Raw genomic sequence first — 19,487 nt, 5'->3', positions numbered from 1 at the left:
TCCCGCACGGCGACCCGAGGGCGGAGCGGCCCGGCCCGGCCTCGCCAGGCCCAAGGGAGCGCGCCGGCGGAGCGGCCCCAGCTGCTGCCCCCGCCCCGACGAGGCCCAGCGCGGCGGCAGCGGAGGGCCGGGCCTAGAAGGAAGCTGCCGCGCTGACGTCATTATCCGGGCTCTCCGCGCGGTTCGCCCGGCGGGTCACAATGGAACCCGCTGAAGCCCAACCGACGTGAAACGGCCGCGCGCGCGCGCGCGCACTCGCCGTGTCGCCTCGCACACGCCTCCCCGCACCCCCCCACCCCCCCCTTCCTCGCGCGCGCTCCCTCGCCGCACACACAGGGGTGGGGGCAGGCGGGCCGCGGCCTGGGCTTCGCCGCTGCGGCGTGAGTGACAGCCCGGCGGGAGGGGGGCGGGGAGCGCGTCACGGCCGTTCGGGTGGCGGAGCCGCCGCTGCCGCGTTAGGTCGGGGCCTGCAGCGCGAGCCGGGCGCGGAAGGCTTTGCCGGGGCCGCCATCTTGCCCAGGGCCCCGCCAGACGGAGGTGCGCCGCCGCCGGGAGCGCGAAGAGCCGCCGCCGCCGCGTCTCGCCTCGCCTCGCTCCCTCCCCCCTCCCCCGCCCTCCCCTCCCCCCGCACGCACGGAGCCGTCAGCACAGAGCGCTCCAGCCGCCCGGGCCGGCCCCTCCGCTGCCACCTTCCTGCCTGCCTGCCTGCCTGCCCGCCTGCTGCCTGCCCCCGCGCGCAGCGGCCGCTGCAGCCCAGCCGAGCCCCGGGCCCCGGCGAGAGGCGCGGGGTGCGTGTGCGCCCCCTCCCCCGCGTGTGCCCGGTCCCCGGACGGGGCGGAGCGGAGCGCGCAGGCCCCGACCAAGCCCCAGCCGGAGCCGAAGCTCAGGGCCGCCGGGCAGGAGCTGGTGACGCAGGAAAAACGCCCCGGCGGTGCCGCCGGCGCCGGAGAGAGCGGAGCGGCCAGAGCCGGGATCTGAAGTGCGGGCAGCGGCGGCAGCTTTGCCCTCCCTCTTCCCGTCGCAGTACACGGCGCCAGCCCGGGGGGGGGGACGGGGATCGGGAAAGCGGAGCCGCCCCCTCAGCCGGCTGCACGCCCGGGATCGCGGGGCCTGGCATGAGACTCTGCCCTGCTGGCTGCCTGGGATGAGGCAGTACCCGGCCGCGCTCCTTCGGCAGCACTCAGGAGGGCACCGGGCCGTCGCAGCAGCAGCCGCGGGACAAGGGGAAGCCGTGCGGGGGTGAGTGGCGGAGCACCGTGCCCGGGCGGGGCCGCGTCTTGGAGGCCGAGGCCGGGCCGCGGCAAGGGGAAGCGGCTGCGCGGGGGCAGCTGTTTGTGCTGCAGCCGGCCGCCGCCGCGCGGAGCGAAGGGAGGCGCTCCCCGGGGATGGGGCTCCCCGGGTCGGGGTGCGGGACGGCGGGGTGCGGCGGGGAGGAGGGGGCGAGCCGGGCCCCGCGGGGCGGGGTGGGGGGGGTGGGGATAACGGGCGGCGGGTGGCGGCAGCGCCTCCTTCGCAGCCCCCGGCGTGTGGCCCTGCATCGCTGGTGTTTTGGAGGGCAAGGGAAAATGGCTGACGGCTCCTCATCCTCTCCCCGGCTGCCGGGGGGTGGAAGTGCTCGGCGCCCCTCGGGGGGCTCTGCCAGCCGCCCGGCGGCCCCTCCTGCCGTCTCCCCCCGGTGCCGGCGGGCGAGGAGGGCCCGGTGGCTCCCCGCAGCGCTGCACCCAGCTTTGGCTCCCTTGGTTCTCGCTTCCCTTCGCACCGAACGCCATTACTGAGGTGGAGTGATTGGAGCCGTGTAGGCCCGGGCGACGCCTGGAAATAAGGCCCTGCCGAGGCGCTTTTCCTACAGTCTCAATGAAAAGCACCAGCACCAGCTCGTTCGTGCCTGCTGTAAACATTATTAACACGTAGGCCACTCCTCTATTCTCGGCTTCCAGCAGCCCTATTTCGATGCACAAAAAACGTTCGTGGCTTTTCCCATCTTCTCCCTCTAGTTTACCCTGCCTCTTCTCGAAGTTAGGTCTTAGGGCTTGTCTTTTGCGATTTATTTTAGGCAATATAACCCGTTCCCCTTGTCCAAGGTGTGCGGCAGGGGTAGTTGCGTGCAGTTTGGCCATGGTTATTCTGTTACTGTCTTCAGGAAAACGGAGGATTTCACCAGTTGAATGGGTTGTTGGGGGTTTTTTGTGTGCTGGTAATCACTCTGTTACCGTGTGCTGTCCCACTTCGTGTGGCATTGTTTGTATACAGAGAGAACAGCCTTTAAAAATTATTTATATTCTTAAAGTTCTTAAGTGATATTGTTCTCATAGAAGCACCCGAAATTGTTAAGGTGGTTTTTAAGATGCCATATTTCATTTTGCGGTTGCTCCCTCAGAAGTCCAGTTAAGTATTTTTGAAGATGTACAATAATACACAACACACAACTGTACAAGGAAGAAAAATCTTTCAGAAAAGAATTGTTCTAATTAAACGTTCAAAGAACTCCCAGGCTCACTGTAGACATATTGTGTCTGTCCTAGTTGTCTTCATGTTGTCTGTACAACTTGATTTATATTTCCAGTTCTGCAGTTGTATTCGTATCACTGGATGTTTGTATCGGCCAAAAGACCCTCTGAAATCACAGGCTCAAAGCTAGCACAAGGCCCACTTTTGCTGACCCAGTTGCAGAACTGGGGTCTGTCTTTTGAAAAAGTTGTTGATTTTAGATATTAATATGTAGCGTTAAGTGTACTAGTGGCAACACTTGTTATGACAGACGGACTAGGTAATCTGTGTTTTCCCGCAGGCTTCTCAAATGCCTGACAAATGGATATTAAAATTGTTATGTTTAGGAAGGGACTGTTAATGGGTGTTTGGAGGATTGACCTTTATTATGGAGTTGAAATGGTGTCTCTAGTAAGAAATATTTAGGGGTGACTGAAATAAGTAGGCAGCTAACTTTATTCTTGTTCTTTTAAGGTTTTACTTTGAGAAATTGGCAGAATTCCTCACCATAAACGTTCCTGATCAAGTAACATGTTTATTTCAGCAAAATCTAAGTAATGCATGAGGGTGTTGGAGGTTTTTTTGTTGTTTGCTTGCTTGTTTGTTGTTGTGTTTTGTTTTTTTTTAATTTTTTTTAAATAATGCTTTTGATTCTTTGAGTTCAAAGAATAAACATTACTTGATCCAACAAAGTACAGCAGCTCATATCAAGAATTTTGGGGAAGCATATAAAATACATGTATGGATTATTCTGTTGCTGCAATACACTGGACAACAGTGATGTTTAATGATAGCTTTGAATGAAAAACATAAAATCATAAAGCTGCAGTGGAAGAAACTCAAGTATCAGCATTTTGGGAGGGGGGAATCTAGCTAAAAATAAATATGAGATTGTTTTGTAGTAACTTTAAAACTTTTTCTTTTCCTTCAGTATCTTACAGACCTTTCTTTTGTGTAGGTTTTCTTAATGGTATTTCTTTTGGGTAGCCTCTGTTTTAATCTTACCAAGCTGCTGCTGCTGCTTCATGTCTTGCAGAATTTGCCCTTGTGGTGATACATGGGCAGAATTCTGCCCATTGAATTGACAGGAAGACTACATCTGGAGGTGGTAATCAGTAAGAATAGTGGTAGCAAAACTGTTTACTCTTTCTGTATCTGTGGAACGCTGTCACCCTTATATAAACATTTTATTTTCCACATTGTGGTGCATTTGTACTCAGAAATAGGCCAGTGCAACTACTGTGTTCTAAATGCACACTTTCAGTTTTTTTCATTTTATTAATATTCTGGAATTCTTACAAGCAAGACCCAGGATAAACCAAAACAGTGAATTAGTGTCTAGTCAACAAAATTAAATAGACTTTTAAGAAAGTAAAGGTACCTGTAATACCTTCGTTCCAAGACATCTTACATTTAAAATTGTAATTAGTTTAGGACTTTCCAATATGAATACAACTTTGGGTAAAAATAGGTAGGAATTCAGTTATTAGTTGAACAAATTACTTTTAAATGGCTTTAAAGTTATGTTTCTGTCAGGTGTGTATTGAAAATATACTACGTTCCATGGGAAATATTTCTGTCCTTCCTGCTGCCATTGAGAAATCAGTTCAGAACTTATTTCAGGTATTTGAATGCCAGGTGCTTTTTTGTTAGGCAGTATTCTTTGTGTGTGTGTGCGTATATAGTTGATTTCTTTTTTCCAGAAATAATGTCTTATATATCCTAAGAGATCTAAAAACTGTAGGTATATTTTGAAAACATCGTGAGCAGAATAGCCTCATTTGTGAAGTAAATGAATCAAAGGTGTCCCTTACTGTTTTTCACTTAAAACATGATTTTTTTTTTTAAAAACAAGCTAAACATCAAAAACTTTTCCTTGTAATCACAAATACTGTTTAATCACACCAATAGTCATGCTTATCCAGCATTGCAGAGGCGAGTATGAAGTGGCTGTCTGAAGATGTAAGATACTTTGCTGGGTTTTCTGTTCACTTGAAAAGCTGTACATGTGAAGGCTTTTGTGTCCTTTAGAAAATTATTTCCTGGATATTAGCATTAGTATTAATCTGAACATGTGAACACGGTTTTTCTTGTTCAGGTATCTTAAGTTTTTCTTACAATATGGATATGTCTCCTCTTGAAACTCTGTGTAGCTACCTCCAGTTTTATTATCCCTTGTTTAAAATCAGAATTCAAAATCTAAATCTATACTTGAGGGTGTGTTTTGGGATCACATCTTGATAATGTCTATCTTTTGTTGTAGTGCCTTGCCTTTTGCAAAGCTAGCAATGCTGCGTGCTGTTGCTGTAGACTTGTCTTATATCATCCACCATGTTTGTGGTATATAAATACAACTTCTTCCTCCCCCTCGCCCCACATAACTGAGCTTTGTTATGCATATTGTCTCCCTCACACAAACCTAATGAAAAAAGAATTAAAAATTGGGCTAGGCTGCTATACCTGCCATTTACTATCAGTGTAGAACATTAACCACAATCTTTATTTTGCTCCATTTTTCTGAAGAGGTTCTTATTCTGCAGTATCCAGTAGTGACAAATGTCAGTTGCTTAGCGGTCTCGCCAAGCAGTTGGATATGTTTAGGAAGAGCAATTTGGTAAACCTCTGTATTGCAGAGTAGTAGTTACAAGAAACAATCTTTCCATAGCAGAGGCAAGGGATGCAAAGAAGGTATTTCATAAGCATATGCTTGCATGCGGTGAGACTTGAATTTTTCTGCCTGGGAAGTTTGAGGTGCTTTGGATTCATGTGTTAGAAAAATGCAGTGATGTTTTTCATATATTAAATGTAGGTTTTGTTTCTTATTGATATAGGAACATCTTAAAGTTCTCACAGTGTTATAATTAATTACAGTTTTGTAATGAGATATCTTTTTAAAACAGTTATTTTGTATTGGCTGTCTGCGTTATGCTTAAGGCTGTAGCATGACTGGGGAATATGGTTAACAGAGCCTCCCTCTGCACTTCATGACAGAACCGTATTTTGACTTAGATCTTCTTGTTTAGAGTCTTGGGTAGACAATGGCAGAAAGCCGTTCTGTCATGACTTTGCACCCTTAACATGTCAATTACTGCATTTCCAAGATATTGCAGTGTCCTCTTGAGCCCGTTGTGTGCTTTGAGCACTTTCTGTAGACCTGGTTTAGTAAAATTATTTAAAATACTGAGTGTTGGTAAGGTTACATGAGAGCCGTTAATAACTTTCCTTACAATAAAGGAGAGGAGGAAAGTAAGGTCTTAAAGTAGCTAGTTGAGACTTAGTGTAAAAGTACTTTTGCTGCCTTTTTTTTCTTTTCTTTTTAAGGGAGCTCAACAGCACAGCCAGTTCCTTTTGCATTTTCTGTTGTTAATTTTATACTTGCTTCGTTTTCTAAGAAACCATTAGTTACTCGTTTTATTTGAGAGTTGAATTCAATCTGCTTGATACCAAAGCTTTTTGGTTGCCAGCTGTTGATGTGTTTTCAAATAAAAATTAAAATGCTGGGATTAAAACCCATTCTGATACATCTATGTTCATGGACTTGCTTTCTGAAGGAAACATACTGATGTATGGTTTTCTTAAAGGATTGGTTAGTATTAACTGTGAGAGTGATTACTTGCTTTTGGTTAATTCTTTTTGTTAGTACACCTCCAAAAAGGATTCATGGGATGTAGATTTAAAATCTAGTAATTTTTTTTGAATGGTAGTATTTTCAGCTTTTTTCATGAAGTTAAAATGAAGACTGCTTTAGAAGTAACGGATAGCTGTCAGGAATGTTATCGTGGGAAACTTTTATTTGTAGCATACTGGTTTTGTAAGCAGATCAAGAATGTAACCCTGTTTTGTGATTTAGTTTTCCTTACACATGTAACTGCCAACAGAAAAATGTGATTTTCTTGCATGTAGATCTTTGTATGGACATCTTAGCAAATCACACTGTTTGGTAGTTAGCATTTAGCCATGAATTCACTCATAGGAGGGGAATTCCACATTGCATCATTCCTTGAAGATGTACGTCTGTGAATGGAGAACTATCACAAAGAAACCTTTTTTCCAAATTTTGAAGTACATGGAGGGAATTTCAGGGCTAACTTTTCATTAAGCTTTCATGTAAAATACCCAAAACTCAAGTAATAGAAAATTGTCCCTAGAAGAGCCTTCATTTAAGACAAGTAACACTTTTTTTTTGTAACAACTAAATAGCAACGTGCAATGACACGAAAATATATGTTATAAATTCCATGGGCTTTGCTCCTTAAGCCACTTAATTGCTGCTTTTTGTCTAGCTTTGGCGGGACTAGGTGTGGGAAGAGGAAAAGGTGTTTTCCATTAGAGTGGTCTTAGCTATAATGATCTGAAATGGTGAAAGAAGAAAAAGGAGATTGTTTAGAAATGTGTTCAGCAAAGAACAAATAGTAGTGATGTATGCCAAGTGGGATCCCTCTGTTACCAGACAGGCTTTTTTGGTTGGAGGGGAGTGACCTTGCTAGCACTGTGGTGTGGGACAGTGGTGACAGGCCTGTGTAGGCTGCGGGTGGAATGCAAGTTTTCTTGTCCAGAAATGAAAATTGACAGTGAAGGGAAGAAAATTCTCTTTTCTACTATTAGATGAGAATGAACATTGTTTCAGTAGATGAGCCTTGCATCTTTTGGTGTTTAATTTTTCTTCTGTCTTAGCAATGAAGTAATTCAGTGTGGTTTTGAGTAAGTTTCAACAGAATAAGTCTATGGATGTGAAAGTTAAATAAGAAAGGTGGATTTGCTTAGCTTAATTTTTAGGTGAATAGGTTGGTGAAAGACCAAAATTGTGATTAACTAAAAGCTTAAACTATACTTTAAACTGTATTTTATATTAGACTTCATATATTTCTAATTTAGAAATAAAATGTTAATTATTTGGTAATTTCTAACATTTCCCTTTAATGCATTTTCCTGAATCCTTTAGCTGTGAGAATTTTCTTTTTTCTTTTTTATTTTTTTTAAATTGTGACATAAATTCTCTGGAGCTTGAATGTGAAAACTCCAGTAACTTGTTCTACAGTTTCACGCTCCGGTTTTGCACAGCCCTCCGTATGCCTTGACCTGTCTTTCAGACAGTGCTTTCTTAATCACAGTAGGACCTTAAAATCCCAGGTGCTTTTCCTTGCTGCTTATAATTGTGTTTGTGTGTGTGCACATACAGACATGCAATGGGATATTCTTTTAAGATGGTATACTGACTTTTTTCCCTAGGTGAGGTAGTAATGTCAGATTTCTTAAGTGCTTTATAGCTCTCTTGCTGTGTCAGAGTTTCTTCATGATAGTCCTGGTAATTAGACAGGAAGATAACTTCCAGATTGCCTGAAAATTCTTACTGTTCTTATTCTTGTAGCAGTTTAGCCAGATTGCTGTGGTTAACAGTTTGTAATGTGTCTAGTGAATATGTAACTTAAAACGTGGATTCTCCTTACGGCATTTGAGAAGCCACTAATTCCTTTCCCTTTCCTTCCATGTTTTAGGATTGGGAAAATAAATTTTTAATTTTTTTTTCCCATGAAATGTAAAGCTTTGAAGTGAAATGAAAAGCTTCATTTTCATCAGAGGCAATGGATGCAGCAAGGTTAGCATAGTGGTAATGTGTTTAATGTGTCTTCAGCCATGCAAAAAACCCCAATATGATCAGTATCAGCCTCTGGTTGGCAGGTGTGTGACTGAAGTTTTTCACTTATCTGCACCATCCTAAGATTTTTGACCGGATGAACGAGAGTTTGGTAATGCATCCTGTTATGAATTTTCCTTTTTCTTCATATATCACTTTCCTGATAAGGGAATGAATATTTAGAACCAGTAGCAACTTCTGGACTTGGTGCCTGGAGGCAGCTGGATGTGGATAGTCAATGACTAACATGATGTTAGTTTAGTTTTGTTTCTGGCAAGTAGTAGCCAAAATGAGAGTTTGATTTGGAGATTCAAATGCACAGTGTTGATTGATCCTTAGTTGGTACTTCAGATGATCATATTGAAATTGTACTTGATACTTGCTGTGCTGTTTATATGCTTCATATTTACTTAGGCGCAGGTATCACACAGAAAGATTGAGATGGTGTAGAAGTTCTATACATTATCTAGACCAGCAGCAAATAACTAACAGTTGAGAGCAGAGAATCAAAATTTCTCATGTGAGCGCTGCTTCATGCTTTTAAGTATGTGCTTACGCTATACTACACCTAAAATACAATTTCAGGGGTTTGCAGTGTTGATGAGCTACTGTCGTTCTTCATGGGTCTGAAAATACGATAAATAGTAGTAGTTCACACATTATAATGAAGACTAACCCTTTAGTTCTTCTTTCAATTATTTTAACAGCAAAATTTTACTTTAAATGTGAGTTTGTCATTGTATGTCGTTTAACTTTCACGTGACAGTTGTCCACTAGAATTCTTTATTCCGTATCTCTTTAACATAATCAGCTTCCCTAGTCTATTTGAAAAATTTATTTTCTCAGAACTTCTGTGCCAGGAAGGGGGGGCGGGTGGGGAGAAGCCTTAACAACATTGTTGATGTTTAAACAGTTCAGCTGCAATGTTTTTTCCATCTATAGGAATTATGAAGACATTATTTTTGGGGTACATTTCTGTAGACTGGTACATAAAGAAATTTGCTTCTTTTACAAGCTCTGAAATGTTTGTTTTCTTTTAAGATACTTTCATGATTTTTAAGATGTTTTCTCTTAAAAAGGAATGAGGATTTTTTTGTTTAAATCTTTGTAGTTTGCTCCTACTTGCCTGCTTGGTCTGGTGTTATTAGTCTGCTTTAAAGAAATGCTGTGGTGAAATTCTACTGATCTGATAAAATTAGTGCGTATACATTTTCCTTTTTTCTTTTCCTTCCTGAGTGTCTTCTGTTTAATTCATTCTGTGTTTTCTCTTGCCATTTTTCCTTGAAAATGTTACTTATGAATGCAGAGTGCCCAATTGTTTTTGTGGGTATCTTCATTTGGACTTTTTTTTCCTCTTTCATTCTTCTGTGCAGCTAATGCTTCTGGGTAACTAATGTTTTGTTTCACCAAAATTGGTGAGATTAGGTGTATACTTCGGAGAGACCTTCTTGCTGGGAAGAAAGTGTCGTCTTTACCGACAACAACTTGTCACAGGGTGCATATGATGAGGTTTTTTCTTTGCTTTGCTGAATTTGTACATATGAGGTTGATGTTCGAGGTACCTTATTTTTGCTCAGATGCTTGGTAAGTGCAGGTGAAAAGTTTGAATCTCCCCCTGCCCAAGCTAAAACACAAATTGAATTTGGATATAGGTATTACTTTTTTCCCCAGCTGTAGTACATATTATTTCATCAGGACTTGGGGTTTGTAGTGTTTCAGAGTGGATTCCTCAGAACTAAAAGCTTGATTTTTTAAAAATGCTTCCGTTTTTCATTTTTCAGTTGAATTATTGGATGGCTCAGTGAAGTTACTTAAAAATTGTGTGCAGTGAAAAACAAATGATGCAAAGAGCCTTGGAAAAAATGCACAAGTCATCATGTATTTAAGCATTTCACCATTTAAGGGGGATATTTTTACTTGAGCCATGGGTAATTTAAGAAGATTCTTCTTAAGTTTATGTGAAAGTGGAAAATGGGGAAATACGAGAATTAAACTTGTCATTAAACCAGTGTTTCCCCCCCCCCCCCCACTTAATTATGAACTCTTCCTCACATTGACTTCCTCACATCCTTGACACCTTCAGTTTGGAAGATGGATTGAATTGGATTGTCATTCAGTATTTTGTCTTTGGAATTCATTCTGTAAATGCCTGTGTTACATCTGTGTAAATCCTGTACTGAGTAGAATTATTACTTTGTTAATAAACTTGATAGGTGCTTTTCACTCTCAGCCTGTTTCCCAAACATTGACATTATTATTTTTCACATCACTATAAATTAAAAGGCTTGCATTGTCTTTTATTGAAGAATTGAGGCACCGAGGCTGTAAACTTCAAAAGTACCTCCTCTCACAACTTTTCAGTGGATTTTTATTAGATGTTTGGTGTTACAGACACATCTTATGTTGGCTTAAGTTGCTGTTGTGCTCCCTCATTCTTTCTCAGTTTTGCCTTTATCTTGTTACCCAGAAAAATGGGAGGAGGATGAAAAGGTTAATCTGAAAAATCTGTGATTTCTCCAGCAATGTATATGAACAAGACTCATACAGAATTAATTTCTTGGGGGTTCTATATAGCTGCCTTATAATCCAGAGATTTCCCCTTGACTTCTGCAGTTCTGTTTCTTTTTTTTTGTGAAACATCATTTAACTTCTACAACAAATAAGCTATGGACAATTTTTCTTCCTGGTGCCTCAGTTGATTGCTGTCTACCCAGGGGACTTAGTTTGATGGAAATGAACTCTAGTTTGATGGAAATGAAATTACAGTGGAAACCAGATTACTCTGAAAATCCCAAATTATATAGGAGAAAAAATGACAAATTGAGCCTTTGACAAATTTAGAGACCATGTTCTGTCTCTCTCTGTCTCTCACACAGACACAAAATTTTGTTATGTGAAAACTTCTTTTGCTGAAAAGTAGTAAGACATTGACTGTCACAGTGGATATAGCTGTTGTACTCAATTACTCATACTCTGTCATTTCTAATTCCAGGTTTTTTGACCTAAATTTCCAGATAATATTTGAATTGTGCAGTTTTGTTTACAGTTTCGTAACTCTGGCGCTTTTTTGCCTTTTTTTTTTTTTTTTTTCTCTCAGCAGAAGTAAAATTTCTGCTAGCTTCTGTGTTTTACATCATCTACATTACCTGCTGTAGTTTTGTCACTGATTTATGTACTTGTGGTCAGATTATTCAAAGTGTTACTGCTAAATTAATTTTCCTGACTCACTGTGATCCACTGTTAAGCATTCCACTGGCTTTATCGTAATTGCCAGGGCAAAGACGGTTTTTTGCCTTCACCTTCTTAGACTTCTCGCACTTAGCCTTACTTGCTCCAGCTACTGCATATGTCTTTCATGACTGAACTTGTGCTGTTCATGATCTGACATTCCTGGCGTTTATCATGTACTAAACAGCTTTCTCTGTCTGCATTTTCCTGTGATATCCATTATACTTCAGAAAAATTTTGGTCTTTATGACATTTCTGTCTTGTCAAGATTCATCTCTGCTCTAATGTATGTGAACCTTGGTGGCTATCATAGCTAAGTATGTGCTAACTATAATTATCCATATTCTGTTTCCTTTTTCCTCCTCTTTCAGGGTATATTTCATGATAGATTTGCACTGATGCTAAGAGAGTTGGTTCTATCCATAGTTATATATTCTGCCTGTTTCTTGTGCCTTTGTTAGTGTTCATATGGCATGTGATGCAGCTGAGAACTGAAATGATTGTCATTTGTTTCCCTCCGGTTACCTTTCAGCCAGATCGGCGGCTTCATCTGGTGGCAGACTACGTGGTGACGCAAGGGCTAATACTAGTGGTGAGAAGGTGGTTAGGATGAAAGTGAACAAGATCACCCTCCTTCTCTTCCTGTGACAGTGAAGACTGACTTACCTGGTTTCAGACCGTGAAGCTGTACCTTCAGCAAAGGCTTATCCACGTGCAGAAATATAATGAAACTTCTGTTATAAAATTTACCAGGATATAATACTCTTACTGGGGAATAAGATTGCTGAGGTTCCAACAATGGAAGCAGAAAAGATCCATGTACACACTGTAGTGGCAAAACTACCTTATGAGAGTTCTGTTGCTTTGTGCTAGTTTATGCACTGTCCCTAAAAAGAACAGTTACGACATTCCTCTTGATTCACTTGGCATGTTGGTGGATTTAGCTGAAAACCAGAATCTTTGTAAGTCTATTTTGTGTACTGAACAGAGATGCTCTTTAGCAAAGGGTTTTATGGGATTTAGCAGTTACCTCCCTGCACTGAAAATGGTTTAGTAGTAACGTGTCTTTTGGACTGGTTTTTTGTGTGGTGGGTTGGGTTTTTTTTCTGAATGACTTTGGTTTTCAGACATAGTTGCAACAGAGTTTTTAAACCTGTCCTCAGTCCTTAGGATGTGGTAGTAGTTGATAGTTATCTCCTGCATTTCTCAATAAAGAAGGTTATGACATGCTTTTTGATAGGTTTTACTGATACAGGAATATTAAGTTTCTGGGACAATGAAGTCAATTTCTGGTTCTGTGGGGAGTGGGTATAGTGGAAATAACTCCTGTTTCCAACCCTGGTTGGTTCTTAATATACTTTCTAGGGACTTCCTTACTTGTTCCTATCCAACTTCCTCTGCTATTTACCTTTTTCCATTTATATCAAACTACAGTCATCATTGTGTTGGCAGAAGGAGTGTTAAGACAGAAGACAAAACTGCTGTTCCAGTTGCCACTTCTTATTTCCCTGCAGAGAGGCCAGAATTTTTAAGGAGAGTTATTGCATGAGTTCTCTGGAGCAGATAGATCGTTTTCAGTGGTTTCTTGAGCATTCAGTCTGCTTAAGCACATGGCTTGTATGAGTTTAGTTGGAATGGAGCATGTTTAAAGCAGACAGTCTTTAAAAAAAAAAAGCTATCAGCTTACACCACCTCTAGTGAGCTTGTGTAAGCTTGATTTTTCAGAGCAAGTATCTTCAAACTGAAATGGTTGTAAGGTAACAGGAAATGGCAAAATGTTTACTTGCAGATAGCTAGCATGAAACTGCACAAAAATCTCCAGGCTGAATTAGGCAGTTAGTACATTGAAAACTCGTTGGAAGTTTGGCTAAGTTTGTTAAGAAGTTATGAAGAAGCTTATTGAAACATGGAATGTAATGCTGATATCACTTTCTTCTATATTTGAAACACTTTAAATTATGCTTGATGATGATGATGGTAGTGTCTGAGTTCCTGTGCTCAGTTTGTGCTTTCTGATTGAACATTACACAGAATCATAGAATCATTTAGGTTGGAAAAGACCTTTAAGATCATTGACCAGTTGGAAACCTAGCACTGCCAAGTCCACCACTAAACCATGTCCCTAAGCGTCACATCTACACATCTTTTAAATACCTCCAGGGATGGTGACTCAACCACTTCCCTGGGAAGCCTGTTCCAATGCTTGACAACCCTTTCAGTGAAGAAATTTTTCCTAATATCCAGTTTAAACCTCCCCTGGCACAACTGGAGGCCATTTCCTCTTGTCCTATCACTTGTTACTTGGGAGAAGAGACCAACACCCACCTGGCTACAGCCTCCTTTCAGGTAGTTGTAGAGTGTGATAAGGTCTCCCCTCAGCCTCCTTCTCTCCAGGCTAAACACCCCCAGTTCCCTCAGCCGCTCCTCATAAGACTTGTGCTCCAGACCCTTCACCAGCTTCATTGCCCTTCTTTGGACACACGCCAGCACCTCAGTGTCATTCTTGTACTGAGGGGCCCAAAACTGAACACAGGACTCGAGGTGCGGCCTCACCAGAGCCGAGTACAGGGAGATGATCACTTCCCTAGTCCTGCTGGCCACACTGTTTCTGATACAAGCCAGGATGCTGTTGGCTGCATTGGCCACACTGCAGACAGAGTTTTTTTAATTTAAAAAAAAAAAAAAGTTAAGGCTAGTTCAATAATGGGAATACTTAAAGTATTTGAATTTAAAGCATTTCAAAATATCTAGGTATTTGACAAAGTGAATTTTGTCATGATTTAAAAATGTAAAATGATTCCAACTTAGTACCTGGTTTAGATGCCATGTCATGCTTTAATTATTTGCAGTTAACCAAGCAATAAGTTAATTTTATACTTTGAGGGAAAATTTCTATATGATGTTGATAATGTCACAGGATATTAGGCGTAGAGACTTTGAATAGTTATCTTTAGTGTAATGTTTACCAGAGTTTAGAGAAGCCCTTAAATTCTCCGTACATGAAGAAGGTCACAAGGGGCTAGCCTGATTTTTGCAGGCTAACTTTAAACTTCATTCTTTCTAATGAGTCTTCTAGTATAGTTGTGGTAGTGGCTTTGGGTACTGCACAATATGGTGATAAGTCAGGTGCTGTATATAAGCATGATTTAACAAAGAACAGTGCACAAGTAAAATGTAGAAATAACATTGCAGTGGTACGCATAATTCATTGACTGAATGGCTTTGGACAGCGTTTCAAATATTTATAGTGCTGAGTTTTGCAAAGCCCTAAGTGTGGTATACTGTAAATAATTTCATGTTTTAAAGTCACAAGCGGAATGAACCTGGAAGATGCCGTTATGTTTCCCTTCAAATACTTGAGAAAGAATGAAGGTAGCAAAAGGCATTCAGCAGTTACCAGCCTGGTAGAATGTATGAACCTCATCAGAAATAACAGAAGCCACGATGCATTTGTCTATCTCTGTGGGAAACCAAGGCTAGGGATGCCACAGAACATGAGAAATGATGATTTGAACATTTGTACAGTTCGGGATCTTCCAAGGATGGAACGTTGAAGTGTTACTTCCTTTTTTACTCTGTTCCTCAGGAAGAATTGAAGTTGTGAATAATATTAAATTGCTCTAGTATAGCAGATCAAAGGGACCGCTTTTGATTTAAACTTTTTTCATTAAGTTTTTAGATTTTTGTCTGCAGTTAATGTCATCTGTAATTCTTATGCACTTGGACTAGATAATCATTGTTGGTTCCTTCCAACTGAAAAATATTCTTAAATATGCTGTCCTGTTAATTGGAGGAGGAGGTGGCAGATACTTCATAGTTTTAGCTTCATCAATCCTGCCTATGAATTTGTGCTAAAAGAAAAATTTGAGATGTCTTTGTGAGCTCTGCAGCAAAAGAACAACACAACTTTCAAGGAAGTTTCAAAGGTCAGCAGAGCTAGAGGATGAAGGTTCTTGGCAGTCATTAAGGGCTTGAGCCCAGCTTCCGAAAAGAAGTGAGATATTTTGTGGATGCTTTTTAGAATTTACAGAAATAGTGTTCTTCTCTGCTTAACCATAGGACCTCATTTAGAGAGAAATTATAGAATCTAATGCAACCAAAAGTAATGATAAAAACTTCCTGCATAAGTTCCAGAACTAAAGTTCTGGATACATATCAGTGGTTTCAGTGCTGCCCTCACAGTATCAGATACAAACCCCAAAGCTTTCATGAAGTTAAAAGTCTAAGGATAGGATCATGAAAGGAGAAAGGATTATCCCTTCCCAAAGATGGAATTGAAGGAGCTTCTGAAGTGGTTAACAAACTGGAGTTAGCAGTTTGGAGAAAAACTCTGTGTACGTGCATCAGCATTTGTTTATTTTTGTCAACCTGAATGTGAGTATTGCAGACTTCTTAGGGCAAATCTGAACAAAATGGAAAAAAGAAATTGCTGTGAAATGATGTAATGTCCAAAGAGAATCAAAATCAAGTAGGCTTACGCTACTGCAAAGTGTAGTTTTGATGACATTCATCTCACAAAATGAAACAAAAGTGAAACTGGCAGCTTTTAACAAACACAGTTTTTGGCCTTGTTTTAATTTGCTTTAGTACTTTAAAAATGGATACTGCTCAACACAAAACCCAAATATAATAGACCATTTTCTTATGTTAGCTGAGTTGCTTAAAAGGTTACATGGTAACAAAATCAGATTTGATTTGTTTGTTTTAACATTACCTCGTAGAAGCTAGTATTCTTCTTGGGTTTTATGAATTGACTTTCTTGCTGAGTTCTTGCTTTCAAGAAAACTAGACTGGTAAAAATGGTGTTTACTGCTTTTTCTCTGGCACGATTTAACTCCTTTTAAGAGCATTTTGCTGAAGTGGTTTTTTGGCTTTGTTTTTTGATGCTGAAGACTTAATGGTATTCTTTCCTGTGCATAGCTGGTTGTAATTTTTTTTACACCCTGCTATTTTTGATGTTTTTTTTTTTTTTCAAACTTATTAAACCTAGACCTTCCCATTTAGGTTCTGTATTTTGTCTATATTTTATATCTGCTGTCTGCTTTAATTTCCCACACAAAACCATAACAGTGTCATGGTACTTAGTTCCCTCTATGTTGCAAGATACAATTCCTAACCCCTCTCAGCTGGAGAATTGCAATGGATGGAAATTCTACTCCAGCGTTACCTGGTGTTCTCGGAATGCATTCGGCATCCTCCCCTTCTCACTTGATATGAAGAATACTGTTACTGAATATATTACTCTTTAACATTTACACTTTAAAAGTTACATTTAAAGATGGTTTCTGTATATGGACATTATTTTTAATTGAAAGCGTAGCTATATATAGTTGGTAGTGATATCAGCTGGTGGTCTTAGCTCTGTGTGTTATTTCAAACAGCCAAGAAATGTGTTCATGGATGACTAGCCAAAGATTTGCAAAACACACATTTTAGATGTGTTGGTTCTGTTCTTGAAGTCTACAGTTTAAAAGCTCTTAGTATGAAATAGTATCTTACTCTATTACTTCAAGCTTCAGAACTGAAAAGGAAATATGTCATGTATAGAAAATTGTGTAGCTCTTCTCAAAAGTTGTAGGGAAAAGGCAAGTCCTCACTGCTTTTTCTGATTTTGTTTATGTGTTTGGCAATGATTGCTTCTTTGAAAAGAAAATGTCAGTTAGAAATACAGTTTGTACAGTACTTGCCTGCTGGCTTCTCGCTTCTTTTTCTCCTTTGATAGGCCCCAAAGTTGAAGATAGTAGAAATAGCAGTCTTAGAAGGACATCTTTATTCCCTTACTGCAAGGGAATAAGATAAATAGCAGTTGGAAACCCCAGAACAACTAGGCTGCCTTGGAAGTGGATGGTCTCTGGTGGTCTGTTCTGTGGCCAGTCTTGTAGTGAGTTCAGATGTTTGATTCGGGGTGCACTCTCACCTCGCTTGGGCAGCTAATTGGTGTGGAGGGTATCTTTGTTGCTACTTAATTTTTTTTCCTAGATGTAAAAGGCTGTAATTCACAAATTTCTGATCAGTTCTGCAACCACCATTCTATGTTTCTGTTAAAAAGACAACAGTCCTGAGATGTATTCTTGCTACAAACATGCAATTGTGGTGTTCGTATGCAGTTGCTTTCCTAGAATAATCATGCTTTAGTCATATTTTCCAATATATACAAAGTTTTCTGTATGTCTTTTTTTTTTTTTCCTAGGAGATTGATCTGACACTTGGCTATGTTAGTGCACATTTTATTGTGCCAAGCTTATCAGATGATCCAGATTACTCTGTGATACGTTCTCATTGTTTATCACTCCATTAGCTTGTGTGCCATGTGCAAAATTTATTAGTAATTTTATAGTTTTGTCTATGTTACTGGTAATATTGAATAGTATGGGATTGAGGATTGATACGTGAAAGGTTTGGCTGGAAATATTGTCCCTGTTTGTTAAAATCGTGTTAATAATTCCAGTTTCAATCAGTGGAGGTTTTTTTTTTAAGCGTGTTTTGTTTACTGTAAATTTAATCAGACAAGCATGTAAAACAGTACAGAAGTTCAGGTAGTTTCTAACATCTTGCACATTTGTGATAAAGAATAATATTAAATTGATCTTGCTAGACTGTAGGAAGTTGCATTAGTGGTTATGAGTTTCACTAAACGGGTTTATGTCCAGAGATGGTAGTTTGATTTCTTCTCTCCATTCCCCCTACTCCTCCTCCCCTTTCCTTTCTGTGCTATTTTGGACTGTATCCTGTTTTTCATGATCTAGTAGAAGTTATGTCTGTAGATTTCTCTGGATTCTTGATCATATCATAAAACTCTTGAGTGCAGCTTATCTGGATTTTTTCATTTTAAAAGATTTAGTATAAGTTGTTTTAATATATTACAAATATTGGAAACAGTTTTTCCAAACAGACATTGATGCATCTTTTGTATTTAGATTTAGAGCAGAGATATGACTTAATATCATGGAAGAAGAAGCTGAGTTGTTTAACATTTAATGATTTATATGGTGGTTGCTAGGATGTTCTAAATGTATTAATTAGCTAAAAAATAAGGATAATTAATTAGAACAAATTTGGAGACCATGTATTAAATTAATTGCGTGAAGGAAAAAAAAGTATTTTGGGATACATCATTCTGTTTTGTTAGTATAATGCAATATGCTTATCCAAGACTAAATTTGGTTTTAAGTGCAAGAAAAATGAGGTATTTTCTACCTACATTAATACACAAATCTGTATGTTCTCCTGAAACAGCTTTAAAGACTTATTCCACTAGAAAACTGAACCTGTTGCTGTCACTGCCCTGTTGTTTTCTGAAGCATTGCCAGATATTATTATAACTAATAAAAAAGAAAACTTTCAGTGCCAGTACAGAAATATAGTTTACGTCTGTGTGCTCTTATGAGGAATATTAATTGGCAAGAATTGTAGGCTGTATTGTGTACGTCCTCATGCAGAGAAAACATGGAGAGGAGTACTACTGTCTAAACTTAGGTGTCTGATCTGTTGTCTCTTTCAGACTTTATAATCCATCCCATTCTGTATATTCCCAAAGCTTTTCATTCCCCTTTTATAGTGTGCTTCAGCAACTAGTAGGAAGCCATTGATACCTCAATGCTCAGAAATTTTTTAATTTCCTCTATTCCCTAGTGCTTTACTGTAAAAATTCATGTCTTGCTGAGAAAAGCCTTCATTGCCTAAGTGAAATTAAGCCTATATTTGTTGCTACCCGTAATACTGAGAATGTATTTTGATTTTTCCCATTGGCTTTTGAGCATGCAATAATAATGCCCTTTGTAGCAAAAAGGCAGAGCAGTCAAGTTAAATATGAGGTAACATTAAAAATTAATTATCCCTTGTTAAAATGAAGTAAAATTAAATCTTTTTTTACAGAGTCTAATAGTGCAACATCTTGCAATTATTAGCATTTGGATTAATGCTTTAAGGAACAAACAGTTCTTAGTGTTCTGAACAGTAAACTTTGCTATATAGCTTGGAGAGGTGTAACTGTTACATCCATTTTAGAGTTGGATGAACAGCTTGAAGTATTTGATATGGCCATGACCAAACTACAGATTTAATAATCAGAAATAGCAAAAAAGCATTTAATCAGTCTTTGGTGCAAACTTTTGACTTACTGTTTTCTTGAAGTAGT

General features: G+C 40.2%; 1 protein-coding gene across 3 annotated transcripts in view; it reads left to right on the top strand.

Moving 5' to 3' along the window:
* The first annotated feature begins 421 nt into the window (after positions 1–421).
* USP9X (ubiquitin specific peptidase 9 X-linked) overlaps positions 422–19,487 on the top strand; it is a 113,246-nt gene continuing 94,180 nt past the window's right edge. The window contains exon 1 of one of the 3 annotated variants that reach the window (XM_075774106.1): positions 422–1,239. The gene's annotated coding sequence lies outside the window, so the exon portion shown is untranslated. The remainder of the gene's footprint in view (positions 1,240–19,487) is intronic. The other 2 variants (XM_075774088.1, XM_075774097.1) reach the window with 2 other exon arrangements.

The sequence above is a fragment of the Balearica regulorum genome, chromosome 1 (assembly GCF_011004875.1).
Source record: "Balearica regulorum gibbericeps isolate bBalReg1 chromosome 1, bBalReg1.pri, whole genome shotgun sequence".
Taxonomy (NCBI): Eukaryota; Metazoa; Chordata; class Aves; order Gruiformes; family Gruidae; genus Balearica; species Balearica regulorum.
This window is presented reverse-complemented; position numbering and strand designations above follow the sequence as displayed.